Consider the following 6,000-nt stretch of genomic DNA (forward strand, 5'->3'; position numbering starts at 1 on the left):
ACAGCAGAGAGCTGGACTGGAAGAGGAGCAACTGGGACAGAATCCGGTGCCCCGACCGGGACTAGAACCCGGTGTGCCGGCGCTGCAGGTGGAGGATTGGCCTAGTGAGCCGCGGCACCGGCCAGAAATTTACTTTCGTTTGCCTGAAAGGCAGAAAAACAGACAGAGCGAGAAAGATTATCCATAGATTGTTTAACTCCCAAAGGGCCAAAGGCCCTTGTCTCTAGTTAGGCCTAGGATGGCTGGGGTCTATGTTACTCTCCTCCTTTTTATGGACAGGGGAAGTAAAGGCAGATGAGGTGACTAACTAAGGTCACATAGCAGGTGCACGGGGAACCAGCAGGAGGACCAAAGTCTCCTGATTCTCAGCTTTGGTGTAGTCACCCTTAGGAGGCAGAAGCACCATAATCATGTAACACACTGCCCGGTGTAGCCACCTCAGAGCAACACAGTTACCAGTGAAAAATTAAAGCCATCATTCTTTCTTTAGTTTCCTCCCAAGCTGCCATACATTTACATGTGGAATTAAATTAATGGAAACAAACCATATGCTTCCAGAATATACAAAAGGAATAATTCCTGGTGCTTTTGCTGTACAAGGCAAGGCTCCCAGTGGTGACAGATGACCACCAGCGCTAGAAACTGGGAACGTGCGCAAGGCTCCTGTGTGGGGCCATGGTGACAGCAGCAGGTTTGCCTGTGGATATTAAAGAGCATCTATTTCCATTCTCGCCTCAGCTTCACCTTGGGCCCACTGAGCCTACTGAATGCCTGCTCTGCGGATGGAATGCTTCTCTGGTGCCTGCAACATTTTCTTTCTTTGTGCCGGTGGTAGAGTTATTTTCTATCTTAAAATTAGGAAGAGCTCTCACCCTGGAGCTCATTTCATGCACCAGGTGTAAGGCACTTGACATTCTTTTTCCATATGAAGTTGTCCCAGTGACCACAGGAGGGCTATCGGGGTGGGTGCTCTGGTAATTTGTTTATTTCACTGTGACATCCCCCGTGCCTGAGAACCCAGAGCAGCGCTTGTCACTTAGCAGGTGCTGCACAAGTGTCAACCCTGGTTCTCACCTCCTGGGGCCGTCCTGAGGATGCAGGACACAGGGGGACAGTACTAGGCACCGAAGTGCTGGACCCAGCTTGCTTTGGCAGTGGCGGTGCTTGGTGCACCCTCCTCTCTGCAGGACTGCGTTTGTGGTCTCAGTGCCTGATGCCGCTGAACCTGCCGGCACCCTGTGTCCTTTCCTGCTCCTGCCTGACTCCTGGGAGGCACCGAGGGTCCCGGCAGGGCCCCCACAGCCCCTTAACGCGTCTGCACTCACCCTGAATAACCCCCCGTTCTTCAGATACCAACCTCAGAGAAAGAAAAGTATCTTGTTCTGTTATCCCCCCTTCCATCTTCCCTTCCTTGCTTTCCTGACCTATTTTACTACAAAAAAAATTGTTTAATTTTTTTTGAAAGTCAGAGACAGAGAGGTTAAGGCAGACAGAGAAGGAGAGACAGAGAGATCCCATCTGTTTCTTTTGCTTGGAGAAGGATTTTCTTGTGTGCAATCTCATATGTCTATTTTTTGCTTTTGCCACCCACGCCTTTGGGGTCACATCCAAGAAATTACTGCTCAGATCAATGCCATGGACCTTTCCCTCTGCTTTCCTCTAGTCGTTTTAGAGTTTTGGGTCTTATGGTTAAGAATTTATTTATTTACTGGGATATGTGTTTATGTATGTGTGAATGTGTACATATATAGATATCAAGTCTCTAGCACAAATCACTATCACAGGCATTTAATTTTAATTTATTTTCATCTTATTTGAAAGGCAATGGAAGCTGAGAGAGAGAGAAAAAAAAAGAGATAGAGGAGAGGGATCTCCCATATTTTAGTTCACTCCCAGAAAACCTTCATAATATGGAAAAGTCTTATGCTACTTCAAAAATCAGAATACAGATTTATAAAATAAATTAAATTTTGTAAAATTTTTTATTATTTTTTTAACAGGCAGAATTAGACAGTGAGAGAGGGAGAGACAGAGAGAAAGGTCTTGCTTCCATTGGTTCACCCCCTAAATGGCTGCTCTGGCTGCTCCGGCAGGAGCCAGATGCTTCCTCCTGGTCTCCCATGCGGATGCAGGGCCCAAGCACTTGGGCCATCTTCCATTGCCCTCCTGGGCCACAGCAGAGAGCTGGACTGGAAGAGGAGCAACCAGGACAGAATCAGGCGCCCCAAACATGACTAGAACCTGGGGTGCCGGTGCTGCAGGCAGGCAGATTATCCTAGTGAGCTGCGGTGCCAGCCAATAAATTCCATTTTTAAAATCAATCCAATTTTTAAAAAGAATATACAGTACTAAATAAACACATAGAATGTTAAGTGTGCCTGTCTATGCACAGTTAGGATGCAGGATGAGGAATTATTTTTTTACTATCCATTTATATTTTTCAAGATTTCTAAAAGGAACATACATAATTTGTAAGCTAAAATTTATCATTGAAATGCTTTCAACTGTGGCAGGCACTGTGGTGCAGCAGGTTAGGCTGCAGCTTAGGACACCCACATCCCACACTGGAGAGTCTGGTTCAAGTCTTGGTTGCTCCAAGCGACAGATCTAGTTTCCTGCTCATGAGCACCATGGGAGGCAGCAGGTGATGGCTCAAGTGCTTGTGTCCCTGCCACTGACATGGGACACCTGCAAGGAACTCTGGGCTCCTAACTTTGGCCTGGCCCAGCCCTGGCTGTTGTAGGCATTTGGGGAGTGAACCACTGGATGGAAGATTTCTCTCTCTTTTTTGTCACTCAGCCTCTTACATAAATAAACAAAATTTTTTAAATGCTTCAACTTGAATTTTCAAAAAGCTTTAACAAAGAAAACTCGGGGCCTGCTACAACCCTCCCTCTGGGTACAGAACCCAGCACCATAAAAGGTCAGAGGTGGACAGAAGCTGCAAGGTGCCTTGGTTTGAATGCAGGGCATTCCTAGACCTGAGATGACCGTGGCAGCAGCGACAGGCATCCAGGACAGTGCAAACTCGGGACACACACAGTCACTGCCATCCCTTCTCCACAGATTAGGAAGCCAAGGCTCAGAGACTCACCCCACGTCGGGGGTCTGCCACTCCTCCCCCACGTGCCCAGATTTCACTGCACTCCCCCCAGCACACAGACACTGCCTAAGCAGCCATCATCCTGTGAGGAAGGCCCTCCCTGACACGACTCAGCGAGATTCCATCTCTTGAAGAGAAACATCAGTCCTCTAACTCCTGGCTCTCACTCTGCCTGGGTTATTAAACCTTCAGAAAAGGCAATGTGAAATCGTTCAGCTCCACACAGACTGCCCAACTTACAGGGAAAGAGACAGCAGGATCCCTGTCCCCATGAGTGCACAACACAGGGAGAGATCAGCTAGCTAAGGGACACTAGGAGTCTAGCTAAATGATCTCATTGAGATCTCAGCCAGGTAATCAAAGGAGAGGAGGAAGAATCCCCTGACTTCTTAACAGCAGGGGAGCTAGGGAAAGGAGTAGCACAGAGCTTCTGCTCAGGCAGGAACAGCACCAAACTGCATGATGGGCTCCAAGAACCAAAAATGCCCAGTAAACCAAATATATATTATGTAGATGGGGAACTGTGAAACCAGGCTAAAAAGATGGCTTGAAGCAAACCGTGAGTTTCCTTGAGATAAAGCCAAGACTTCACAGGGTACACAAGGCCAGCCCACAGGTTCCCGAGCTAAGCAGAAGGCGCAAACTCTCCCTACCCTGTGACAAGTAGGCTGGAAAGAGCCAAGCCAGGGGACGGGGCATGACATTGAGAGGGTGCTGCAGCTTGCAGAGCAGGAGGGACCTGAGATCTGCACCAGGGCCATGACAGCGGGAAGGGGAAGAACTGGCCCAGGTGAGATCAGCTCATATGGACATAGGGCATGCCAGGCAGTTGGGGCCCAGGTGAGATCAACTCACCTGTGGACAAAGGACACGCCAGGCAGGAGGGGCCAAGGTGAGATCAACTCACATGGACACAGGACACAGCAGGCACATAGAGTTTGCAGAGACTTCCAAGACTAAGAAGATGGTAGCACCCTTGACTCAAAACAGGAAATTCAGGAGGAAATGAAAGAGAATTGAACAGAGGAGATAGTGAATTAGGCTCCCATTAAAAGCCAGGGGACTGGCGGGCGCCATGGCTCACTAGGATAATCCTCGGCCTACATCGCCGGCACCCTGGGTTCTACTCCCAGTCTGGGCGCCGGATTTTCACAAAAAGTGAAAAGTTACATCAATTTAATATAAGAGAAAAATGCAACAAAAATATTTAATTTTGTCAGTGTTTAGTTGAAATACACTTAAATCATCATGTGTTAAATTGATGACAAATGAATTAGGAAGTTATTTTTGACAGGATAAAGGTTTACTAACAAAACATTTTACATTACTATACCTTCAGTAATGATCCCGTACAGTGCATTTGCATGTATTTTAGAAGGTTACTAACTGCGACCCGCGCCGCAGCTCACTTGGCTAATCCTAGCCTGTAGTGCTGGCACCCTGGGTTCTAGTCCCAGTTGGGGTGCCGGCTTCAGTCCCGGTTGCTGCTCTTCCAGTCCAGCTCTCTGCTGTGGCCCAGGAATGCAGTGGAAGGTGGCCCAAGTCCTAGGGCCCTGCACCCGCATGGGAGACCAGGAGAAGCACCGGGCTCCTGGCTTCAGATCAGCACAGTGAACCAACGGAAAAGGAAGTTCTCTCTATCTCTCTCTCTCTCAGTGTCCACTCTGCCTGTCAAAAAAATAAATAAATAAATAAAAGCCAGAGGACCTCAAACGCTATCTTTCGGTATTCTATTTTTCTTTGTGAAAGACACGATTTGGTCTATTTCCAACATGATCCATACTTTAAAGGCAGGGCTAGACTGTGGAGGGCAGTGACTGGGAAGCAGACCTGTGTTCCGTGGAGAACTCTGTAGATCCCAGGTGTTTCAAGTCCTTGTGTGCGTGGGTACGTAAGTGTCTGAATAAGTACATTCCATAGATTTCCTCATGTGCAAGTCAGAGATGATGCCACGCAGAATGTTTGTAAGGAAGAAGAGAATGACTGGGTACCAAAATCTTTTCTAAGACCCAGTTAAACTCTTTCAAATTCTAGGTTAATAGGGTAGGTAATGCATATAATACCAATTCTAAAAAAAACTCTAGTAGTTGGCGTTGATGTGGTATTTTATTTATAGCTATGTCTTCCTTTTTTAATTGCTTTACTTTTCTTGAAGATCTTATTTATTTCTTTGACATTGAGAGTAACACACAGAGGAGATGAGAGGGAGGGAGGGAGGCAGAGAAAGAGAGCGAGAGTGAGTGAGAGAGAGGGGGAGAGAGAAAGTCTTTCGTCGGCTGGTCCATTAGCCAATTAGCTGCAATGGGCGTAGCTGAGAGTATCTGAAGCCAGGCACCAGGAGCCTCGCCGTGATCTCCGCATGGGTGCAGAGGCACAAGGACTTGGGTGTCTTCTGCTGCCTTCCCAGACCCCAGCAGAGAGCTGCATCGGAAGTGGAGCAGCCGTACTCGAACCGGCGCCCTTATGGGGTGGCGGCACTGTGGCAGTGCTTTACCTGCTCCCTCACAGTGCCGACCCTCCCGGAAGCCATTTGCCTTGGGATTCAGCTGTCTGCTAACAGGCCTGGGAAAGCAGAGGGAGACGGCCCAAGGACTTAGGCCCCTAAAGCCAGAATGGAGTGCCGGGTAAATTCCCTGGCTTCTGCTTCAGCCACTGGCTTCTGTCCCAGTCCTGGCCTTTGTAGCCATCTCGGGGGTGCACCCCCAGATGGACGATCACTCAGAGAGAGAGAGAGCGCGCAAGCTGGCGATGCCCCCTGCACTGCTTCTCTCCCCAAGCGGCTGCAATGAATGGCCAGCGCCGGGCCAGGCAGGAGGCAGGAGGCAGGAGGCAGGAGGCAGGAGGCAGGAGGCAGGAGGCAGGAGGTCCATTGAGGACTCCCACGAGGCAGGGAGGTG

This window comes from Oryctolagus cuniculus, chromosome 19 (assembly GCF_051225735.1).
Source record: "Oryctolagus cuniculus isolate XC-2025 breed Fujian yellow rabbit chromosome 19, ASM5122573v1, whole genome shotgun sequence".
NCBI lineage: Eukaryota > Metazoa > Chordata > Mammalia > Lagomorpha > Leporidae > Oryctolagus > Oryctolagus cuniculus.